The sequence below is a fragment of the Juglans regia genome, chromosome 9 (assembly GCF_001411555.2).
Source record: "Juglans regia cultivar Chandler chromosome 9, Walnut 2.0, whole genome shotgun sequence".
Taxonomy (NCBI): domain Eukaryota; kingdom Viridiplantae; phylum Streptophyta; class Magnoliopsida; order Fagales; family Juglandaceae; genus Juglans; species Juglans regia.
The window spans coordinates 11,263,118-11,274,542 of NC_049909.1; positions in this window are offsets into that span (position 1 = coordinate 11,263,118).

The following is an 11,425-nucleotide window of genomic DNA, read 5'->3' on the forward strand; positions in this document are numbered from 1 at the left end:
GAGGATAATTATGTAGGATAAGGACCTGCTGGAAGTAGTGGGCTGGACCATTCTGAGCCCATGGTCTGTTAGTCACTTACGAGAATTAGTGGGCTGCGGGAGTCTTGGGCTCTCATCTATGTTACTTACTGTTTTTATTTACTTCTTTATTTTCAGCTCGTTAAGAGTCCATTAGGAGGCCACAGGCCCTTTTCAATGTATGCGGATTATATGTACCCAGATGTAATATGGGAAGGTATCGAATTAGTAATGAAAAAATCCTAAGCTTTCCTCTTCTCTATCTCTACGTCTCTATCTCTTCTATCCTTCTGGAGGCACTCCCCTCTAAGGGAGTACTTATTCTGTGTGTATTTGATCAGACCTGCTACAAGTGGTATCCAGAGACTCACCCTGTGAAGAAAATGGCAGAAGGAACCAGATCTAATCAACTACAAGAGGGGCTCAATGCCCTCAAAAAAGCTATGGAGGCTACCGATGCTCAATATCGTGAAATGAAAAAGGCTACAGATGAGCAATATCAAGAAATGAAAAAATCGAATGAGGCTAGGTTCTCTACTGTAGACAGCGACATGGCAACCCTCAAGAGACAAAATGAGGCCATAGTACAACAACTAGCCATTCTTACTGTGGCAATGCAAAAGAAAAATCCTAGCAGCAGCTCCAATACTGACTCAACTGAAGGAGCTCCATCAAGGGATGAAACGGGTAGTTTACAGCTGCAGCAGCACCTACATCAACAAAACTTTCAACAACAACAGCAGACTTTTCAGCAACAGACTTTTCAGCATCAGCAACAATCCTTTCAGCATTAGCAGCAGACTTTTCAGCAACAACATCAGAACCTGCACAACACGCACATGGGTGAGATGCAACCCAGAATGGTGAGGCTAGACTTTCCACTTTTTAGTGGAGATAACCCTACAGGTTGGATTTATAAAGCAAATCATTTCTTTATGTTTTACAACACCATTCCACAAAATAGAGTAAGGATGGCCTCCTTTCACATGGAAGGTAAAGCATTGATTTGGTTTCAAGATATGGAAGACAGTGGTCAAATCCCAAACTGGGATGCCTTTACGAAGGCTTTGCATATTAGGTTTGGTCCAAATACGTATGACGACCCCATGGAAGAGTTAACTAAGTTAAGACAGTTGGGTACTGTAGAGGATTACCAGTCCAAGTTCGAAACATTGTCAAACAGGTTACAGGGGCTATCTGATTCCTACAAACTCAGCTGTTTTGTGAGTGGGTTAAGGGACGATATTCGACTCACGGTGAAAATCTTTAATCCCACTAACCTTATATCAGCCTTTAGCTTGGCAAGGATCCAAGAAGAAAAAGCAAACATATCCAAAAAATACCCAAGATCCAGTCTAACCTATTCACCTGACCCAGAAATTTTAAAAAATCCTCATACCCAACCAGCCGAGAACTTCAAACCCAAACCAAATACAGTCATCCACAAAATAAACCAAAACCAAATGAAAGAAAGGAGGGACAAGGGTCTATGTTATCATTGTGATTCTAAATGGGTGCCGGGCCACAAATGTCAAAATCCAAAGCTGTACATGTTGGAGGATATAGCAATGGATAGTGAGTGTAGTGGGCATGATGAAGAAGAGCTTTGTCAAACCAATGAAGATGCCATTCCAGCCTTAGACCTTTGCACCACACTAACCAAACCAGAAATTTCCCTACATGCCATAATTGGAAACCATAACCCTAGAACCATGAGGGTAAAGGGAAGAATTGGAACTCAATGGGTGACCATATTGATTGATACGGGTTCTACCCATAACTTTCTAGACCCTGCCATACTAAAAAGGACCAACCTGCCATGGAAAAATCAAGAACCCGTGAAAGTGCGAGTTGCTAATGGCGAAGTCATTATTAGTGAAGGAAGTTGCAGCAAAGTGAATGTTGTAATCCAAGGAACTGCCTTCTCCTTGGAATTGAAAATATTGGTGTTGGCTGGTTGTGACATGGTGTTGGGCATTAAATGGCTTCAAGAGCTTGGTAAGGTGTTATGGGACTTTGAAAAGCTGACTATGCAGTTTACATATGGGGGTCAAGAGGTTAAGTTACAAGGTCTGACAGCAGCAAAGATGATTGAGGAGGGTCCCTTGAATAAATTGAACAAGCTGGAAAATAAAGAGATAATTTTACAACTGTTGGAAGCTCAAAACATCACAGAACAAAGGGCAAGAAGTGAAGTTCCAGCCACTATAAAAAAGTTGCTACAACAGTTTTGTGAAGTTTTTTCTGAACCTAATGGCTTTCCACCTCCCCGTACCCACGACCACGCCATCAACTTAATACCCGAGACCAAGCCTATTTCCATACGACCATATCGTTACCCTTATTACCAAAAAGATGAGATTGAGAAGATTGTTCAGGAATTACTGGAAACAGGAGTAATTCAACTGAGCCAAAGCCCATACTCATCCTCGGTGTTGTTAGTGAGGAAGGCGGATGGAACGTGGCGGTTATGTGTAGATTACAGGGGGCTGAACAGCGTCACCATCAAAGAAAAATTTCCTATTCCGGTGGTTGAGGAACTAATGGATGAGTTGCAAGGATCCGTGATTTTTTCTAAGCTGGATTTGAGGTCCGGCTATCACCAAATTAGGGTCAAACCTGATGACGTGCCTAAAACTGCTTTTCGGACACATGAGGGACACTATGAGTTCCTAGTGATGCCTTTTGGGCTCACCAACGCCCCTTCTACTTTTCAAAGTCTCATGAATGAGGTATTTCGACCATTTCTAAGAAAATTTATATTTGTTTTCTTTGATGACATTCTTGTGTACAGCAAGTCAGAAATGGAGCATGTAAATCACCTACGGGTCACATTGGAAACACTAAAATAGCACCAGCTGTTTGCAAAAGAATCCAAGTGCTGCTTTGGATGTAAAGAGGTGGCCTACTTGGGCCATTTAATTTCAGCTGCAGGGGTCAAGGCAGATCCCGACAAACTTAAGGTAATGATAGAGTGGCCCATGCTGAAATCCCTTAAAGCTTTGATGGGATTCTTGGGATTAACATGTTATTACCGCAGATTTATACGGGGTTATGGGGGTATTGCAGCTCCTCTTACCCGAATATTGAAAAAAGATGGATTCCAATGGACGGAAGAGTCTAAGCTGGCTTTTGACAAGCTTAAGGAGGCGGTGACACAACCTCTGGTGTTAACACTACCTGACTTCACTCTACCTTTCACAATTGAGTGTGATGCATCGGGAACGGCAGTGGGGGTAGTTTTAATGCAAAAGGGGCAACCAATTGCATTTTCAGCTAAGCTCTAAAAGGAAGGTCACTTTTGTTGTCTACCTATGAGAAGGAATTATTTGCAATAGTGTCGGCAGTCCTTAAGTGGCGACCCTACTTGTTAGGGAGGACTTTTGTAGTCAAAACGGACCAACAGAGTCTTAAGCACCTGCTGGACCAAAAGATTGGCACTCCCATGCAACAACGATGGATTACCAAGCTCCTAGGCTATGATTTTATAGTGGAATACAAACGTGGAGCTGAAAACAGGGTCGCGGATGCCCTGTCCAGAAAGGAAAAGCATGAAGAAGGGACTTTAATGCTAATTACTTTTCCTAATGTAGATTGGATTGAGGAACTAAAAAGCGCTTGTGAAGCTGATGGGCATTTATAGGCCATGTTACAGAGCTATTTGGTGGGCAAATTGGGCTCTAATTACACAGTCAGGGAAGGCTTATTGTTGTTCAAGAATAGACTCTACATTCCAGACAACGTGGAATTTAAAAACAAACTGATGGAGTTAGCCCATAGTAGTCCATGGGGGGGTCATTCAGGCTACGACAAATCTGTCCACAGAATGAGAAGGGATTTTTACTAGACCGGGATGAAGAAGGACCTTAAACAGTTTATCCGCGCATGTGACTTGTGCCAATGGGTAAAGGCCAACAATTTTTTGCCAAATGGCTTGCTATAGCCATTACCTATACCTTCTCAGCCATGGACCCACATAACCATGGATTTTATGGACGGCTTACCTAACTCTCATGGATACAATAGTTTATGGGTGGTCGTCAATCGTTTGACTAAGTATAGTCATTTTATACCCTTGAAACACCCGTATACAGCCAAGTTAGTGGCTGAGTCCTTCATGAAAAATATCTTTAAGCTACATGGTTTGCCCCAATCAATTGTGTTTGACAGAGATCCTACATTTACTAGTCAATTTTGGCAGGAACTCTTCACCTTACAGGGAGTGCAGATGTCCATGAGCACATCATACCATCCCCAAACGGATGGCCAGTCCGAGGCAGTTAACAAGGCTGTGGAAAACTACTTGCGATGTTTTATAGGAGATTGACCGAAGGATTGGTCACTATGGGTTCCACTTGCAAAGTGGTGGTATAATTCCACCAAACATCTCTCGACTAAAGTCTCACCCTGTGAAGCTCTCTACGGCTATTCCCCACCCCGAGTAATGGACTACATCCCAGGCAGCTCATGAGTGGAAACAGTGGACCAGAGACAATGTAACAGAGACCAAATCCTCAAAATCCTCAAACAAAATTTACAACATGCTCAAAACAGGATGAAAAAATATGCAGATCTTAGACGTAGAGAGCAGCAGTTCGAAGAGGGACAGTGGGTATACCTCAGGTTGCAGTCGTACCGCCAAACATCAGTGGCTCACAGGCGGAATCTCAAGCTGGCTCCGAGGTACTTTGGGCCATACAAAATACTGAGGAAGGTTGGGGCCATGGCCTACACGCTTGATCTGCCGCCATCATCAAGGATCTGTCCTACGTTTCATGTATCCCAACTCAAGAGGAAGATCGGGTCAAAGATCTCGGCTTTTCCATCCCTTCCTCCCATCGATGAACATGGTGTTCTCCGTCCCGAACCAGAGGAGGTGCTCAGCCGTCGCATGGTGAAAGTGGGTAATAGGGCTCGGGTAGAGCTTCTAGTGAAATGGCACGGCCAAGATGAACCGATGCTACTTGGGAGGTGTATTCCACACTCAAAGATGATTTTCCCCACCTTGTGGGCAAGGTTTTTTGATGGGGGAAGGTATGTAACAACCATGGCTGAAGGGGGGCTTGTGCATCGCTGGAGTGTCTTGAGGAAGGAGAGACCGAAACCTAAGTCTGAAGTGCACGTGGGTGAAGTTTAACTGAAGTGTTAATCTGAAGTGAAGTCAAAGCTGAATATGTGTTGGGAATGAGCGGGCTGGGCCATCTGAGCCCATGAGCCGTGGATAATTATGTAGGATAAGGATCTGCTGGAAGTAGTGGGCTGGACCATTTTGAGCCCATGGTCTGTTAGTCACTTACGAGAATTAGTGGGCTGCGGGAGTCCTGGGCTCTCATCTATGTTACTTACTGTTTTTATTTACTTCTTTATTTTCAGCTCGTTAAGAGTCCATTAGGAGGCCACAGGCCCTTTTCAATGTATGCGGATTATATGTACCCAGATGTAATATGGGAAGGTATCGAATTAGTAATGAAAAACCCTAAGCTTTCCTCTTCTCTATCTCTATGTCTCTATCTGTTCTATCCTTCTGGAGGCACTCCCCTCTAAGGGAGTACTTATTCTGTGTGTATTTGATTGGACCTGCTACAAAATTCTTTTGATCCGGATTCTTGACTCTTCATATCAAGAACAACTTATCCATCGTCAAATATCGTCGTCCCTAACAACATAACCTTATCTTCTAAAACAACAACTCTGTGTCGTACTTCTTGTTGCTCCAACGGATAGATGTGTCTCCTATAAGCATATTCAATATTGAGCTTCACATAGTAAATAGTAAAGGAAGAATCGACTAAAATTTTTAGTTTTTTTTTTACCTTTGGAAGACTTCACTCTAAGCACCAATTGGCCAGGATCTCTATAGAAATCATCATAAAGGGCACGATGATAATTATGAAAACATTCATAAAGTTCTTCATTTCTCAACTCCATAATGAGATCGTTAGCTCTAGATACCACTTGTTATAAATCTCACTTGCTCTCAGTATAATGATAGTAATGGTAGATGAATCAGAGAATGAAGATAATAAAAGGACCACTATATTCATACGCATGGGTGTATTTGAGGTCACCCAAATTCCTCCATAAAAGTTCTTACAATTCACGTGATTCCATATCCTCTGGCACAAAGACTACCCCAATACATATACTGGAAGGGACCCTTAAATGGACAGTAATGACTAAGGCCCTGGGCCAATTCAGAAACTAAGGTCTAAGGCAAATAACTAAAGCTAATAAAATATGGGTCAACATCATAAATCCAGCCCACTAAAACAAACTCAGTAACTCAGCCGAACAACAAGGAAGACAAGTTAGCTAGAGGCCCATCAAGCCTTCAAAGTTAATTGGGTTCATTACAATTCTTCATACGATTACATTCTTCATAGTTGGTTAAGTGAGGTTGAGACTCCACGAAACAAAAAGCTAAAATATTACATTTCCTACAATACAAAACTAAGCATTAAAGAATGAATCGAAGAGGGCTTGATCATATCTAATATCTAAATCGAACTACCCAACCAACACAAACAAACAAGAGGGCTCAAGTTTGCAAAATACCAAACTCGTACCTACAATCTGTACGACCAAAACAAGAAAATGAAAACAATAATCGAGAAAGAAGGAATTTCCAACTCTTTAGCTGCAAGAAGGGATTTCCCTACTCCTGCAACCCTAGCTTATGGTTCGAGTCCTACAAGTGGGGGGGTTTTAATCGATTCTATAGGGTCTTACACAAAAATACAAATCAAAGAAAAAGAAGATGCAAAATGCACTAATAGCATCAAACAAGTTTTATAGAAACCAAATCTTACAAATATGCTACGTTTTTTTTTTCTTTCTTCAAGAGAGAAAAAGCGCACCTGAAAATGGTGGAAATCTTCTTTGTTGTAGCCCTAGAAATGAAACGAAATGCAAGAAATAGAGATGAAATGAAACAGGACAAATGGAATAGAAATGAGAGAATGAGAGCATCAGTAGCGGGTGAGCAGATGAGGGAGAAAATACTTCGCTCCAAAAACAATGTAATATTTTTATCTAAAATAATAGAGAGCCAGCTAAGTGCATTTGGGTAGTGAGAAGTGTTGAGAAGTGTTGAAAATATCTATAAATAATAGTAAAAAAATAATAATAAAATATTAAATAATAGTAAAAAATAGGTGAAAGGTAATGAATAATAAAAAATAATAATAAAGTAAAAAATAATAGTGAGAGTACCTCAGTACTCTCACTTGTCAATCATTGCCTTAAATCTCTTGGCCAGCCGAAATAAACCTAGGCCAAAAATACTGTAGATTCACCAAACTCATTATTTGGAGGAAATATCCAAACTTGACCAAAATTTAACTTTAACCAGCCCACTACTAATGCTCTAACCCAATCAAATAGAAAAATCCCAAAAGAATCAAAGATAGTGAGTACGCAGACCTTTTGGTAATTACTTGACGTTGTTATTTGTACCTTCTTATTGGTTGATTACGTTTGGGTAGTGAGAAGTGTTGAGAATATTTATGAATAGTAGTGAAAAAGTAATGAAAAAGTAGTAATAAAATATTGAATAGTAGTAAAAAGTAGGTGAAAAGTAATGAATAATAGAAAAGTAGGTAAAAAGTAATAATAAAGTAAAGAATAGTAACGAGAGTACCTCACTTGCCAAACATACCCTAAAGTCTCAGTTAGATACTTAAGAATATTTCAAAATATTTTTAAATAGTAGTGAAATAATTTGAGTTAAAATATTTTATTAGATTTTGAAAAATGTAAGAGAAAAAGTTGAATAAAAATATTTTTTTATTTTTTATTTTGGTTTTATTCTTTATAAACTAATTCAATTCTTCTACTCATCACCTATATACCACATATTTAGGAAGTGAAAAAAAATAATGTAATGCATGATGTGTATGGACGATGAGTAGAAGTTTTGAAATATTAGAGCATTCCCATCCAGTGCCTTAAATCACTGTTATCCCCAAATTATGGGGAAAAATTTAGGGAGGAGCTGAAAAATTCCCTCACATCCCATTCCCTATTTTAGGTTTTTGATTTAGGAGAGTTACAATGATTCCCCATCTCCTTCTTCTGTTGGTCCCGCATGTTCTCCTCTCTCTCTCCACTCTCTATTGCCCTCTTCAATGTTTCCCTCTATCACACCGTTGCCACCATTGACGGTGATTTCTCTTCATCGGCCCAAAAATATGTAAGTATTTCTCACTCTCTCACTGCTATTTTACTCACCGAAGCCCCCCTCCCATGCTAGATTTTGTCGCCTATGCTGCACGATTTGCATCTCCTATGGTTGAATCCGATGCATATGACAATTGTATTTTATCTCCTTACCTTTGGCTTTCAAAATCTTTGATTTTTGAGACTTGGGCTTACGAATATGCTCTAGGGTTTGGCATTTCGATTCAATTTGTTGTGAATAATGATTTCGAAAGGCCATGGCTTATGATCTGTGTTACTTTCTAACTTGTTGGAGCTCTGCATCTTTTGGGACTTTTATTTTTGACTCCGAGTGCTTGGCATTTCGACTGATTGTTTGTGATTCGATGGGTTGTTGGTTATTTACTATGCTTGGCATTTCAAATTCTTCTTTGTGATTTTGGGGTTGATCTTTATTCACCGTGCTGGGCATTTCGAACAACCAAGTTTGTGATTTTGGAGCTGTTGGTTATGCACTGTGCTAGGCATTTCGAAATCTAGTTTGTGATTATAGGGCTGTTGGTTATGATCTATGCTTGGCATTTTGAAATCTTGTACGTGATATTGGGGCTGTTGGTTATGATCTATGCTTGGCATTTTGAAATCTAATTTGTGATTTTGGGGCTGTTGGTTATGATCTATGCTTGGCATTTCGAAATCTAGTTTATGATTTTGGAGCTGTTGGTTATTCATTGTGCTTGCTATTTCGAAATCCAACAGGTGATTTTGAGGAATCTCATATTTGTATAATTTGCTGGTATGAGACATTAACTTGAGGTGATGTTTGAGGACTGTTGGGTTAGATATGACCTGCTGTGAGCAATTTAGATAAATTGATTATTGTTGTGCAGAATGAAATTTAAAACACAGGGGGACTTCTTGAGTGCATCTCCATAAGCATTTCTTAGTTGTTTGCTTGGCATGAAATTTTGCTGTGAGCAATTTTATGGTTGTTTACTTGAATACATCTTTGGACAACAAGCTTAGTCATTTGAATGGTGGGGTTTATATATCTTATTTGAACAACATTCTCATGAAAACAAGCAAACTATATATGTTTTCAGAGGTTCAGAGTAAAGCATGCAATTGAACTTTGGCACATTGACATTTTATTATGTTTACTATTATTATTATTTATTTTTTGTAAAGACTTGTCGTACTTCTCTATTACTTGTATATTACTTCTGAGCTGTTGGTTACTTGTTTGCTTCGCATGGACTTATTAACACATGCTTTTGTGCATCAGTTTGTTTATGATATCATTACTACTCATTATTAATTATTATTGAACATCTCACAATTGTATTTAGTGGAATATCTTCTATTGTTACCGTGGATTTACTTGATCATGGTTTCAATTACCTAGTTTGGACTAAAAAAGCTGCTATTATATTGATTTGTACCCAATGCCTTTGTATGCATTCATACGTTGTTTGGTACTGATTTAGAACTGGATAAGGTTGTGATGATGGTTCAAGTGACTCCATGTGAGGGGTAATTTCACAAGTGTTTTTAATGGGGCTCAATCGAAAGTGGCAAGGTAATTCGAACCATGATGGCCACCAACCTTTTTGTGATCGTTTTCATAAAAGGCAAATGGGGTTTTTTGGGTTTGCAGCCATTATCTTAGTTGAGCTCCTGTCTTACACATAATGTAAATTTTGTAAACCATTATGAGCCACATTTGAAACACAAAACTGTTTAGGGAAGTGGATGGAAAGCTCTTATTTTCTATTTTGCACACTGATTAGAGATGGATTTAAGTTCTCTACACCCTTAGTTGTGATGAAGAGAAATCCTCGTGAGAACATTTGGCATGCTTGGCACACACCTCCATGGCATGGTAATCTGAATGACCAATAAATAATGGCAAGCAGTTGTTACAGTCATGCGAGGGAGGGTGTCAAGTGTGGTCATAAGTTACCATAGGACTTACTGAGCCGGCTACCAAAATCACTTGCAAATATTGTTGGATCCTTAATTGTCTAACATGTGTACCTATTCTTCTGTGTCTACAATTTCTTAGAGATGGATTCACAAGAGTATGAAAATATGTTCTTCACCAGCCTCTTGACTCAAGAGCCTGAAATTGACCGCATTTATGGTGGTCAAAGTGAACAATCTCCCGTGATTTTGGATGACTCTCCACCCCCACCCCAAGTAGAGCCTCCATTTCATAGAAAATCAGCTAGGGGTGCAAACTTCACTCCCAAAGAAGACAAGTTACTTGTCTCCGCATGGTTAAATAGTAGCATTGATGCCATCCAGGGAACGAGCCAAAAACATGCTCATCTTTGGAAAAAAGTTAGTCAGTACTTCAATGAGTATAAAGAAAGTACAAATGAGCAGAGTGTTGGGTCCTTAATACATCGATGGTCTACCATTTAAAAGGTGACCACAAATTTTGTGCTAAACTCACCCAAGTTGAAGGGTTGAATCAAAGTGGCATGACTGAGCAAGACAAGGTATAAGCATCCACTTTTATATTATTTCCAGCACTTAATTATGATATTTATGCGTTATGTTCTCTTTATCTTTAATGAGTGGTTAATGATTTGATTTTATGCTTGAATTGGAAGTTTGACAAAGCAAAGATCATGTACCAATCACTTGAGAAAACGTCCTTTCAATTCGAGTATTGTTGGCAGTTGTTGAATGACCAGCCGAAATGGATTCAGCGTTGCACAAAGGACAGGATGAAGCAAAGTTCATCGATGTCTCCGACATATTCGCGTACCTCAGTAGTTGCACCTGATTCACCTATGGGTTCAGTTGGTGGTACAGGGGCCGAGAATGTAGTGAATAATGATGTCATCGAATTGGATAAGCCAATGGGAAGAAAAGCTAAGAAAGGAAAATGTAAGGCCCAAGACTGGGTATCAGATGAGCTTGTGGAGCTTAGCAAGCGTAAGTATACTCTCCTAAAGAAGTCATGTGCTCAGGAGAAATAATTTTTTCGACTCAAGGCCGAGAAGATGACATATGATATAGAAAGGGAGAGAAATAAAAGTAGATAAGAGGACGAGAGACTGAGGTTGGAGGCGGAAAAATTGGAAATCGCCCAGTGGGAGAGAGAGGAGTTCATAATGTTGCTTGATGTGAGTATATTGTCTGGAGTTCAGCAGGTATATTTCCACCAACTTCAAAGGGAGATATTGGCAAGACGCAATGCATCAGAAAATTGAGGCTAGATTTTTTTGGTAACTTATTT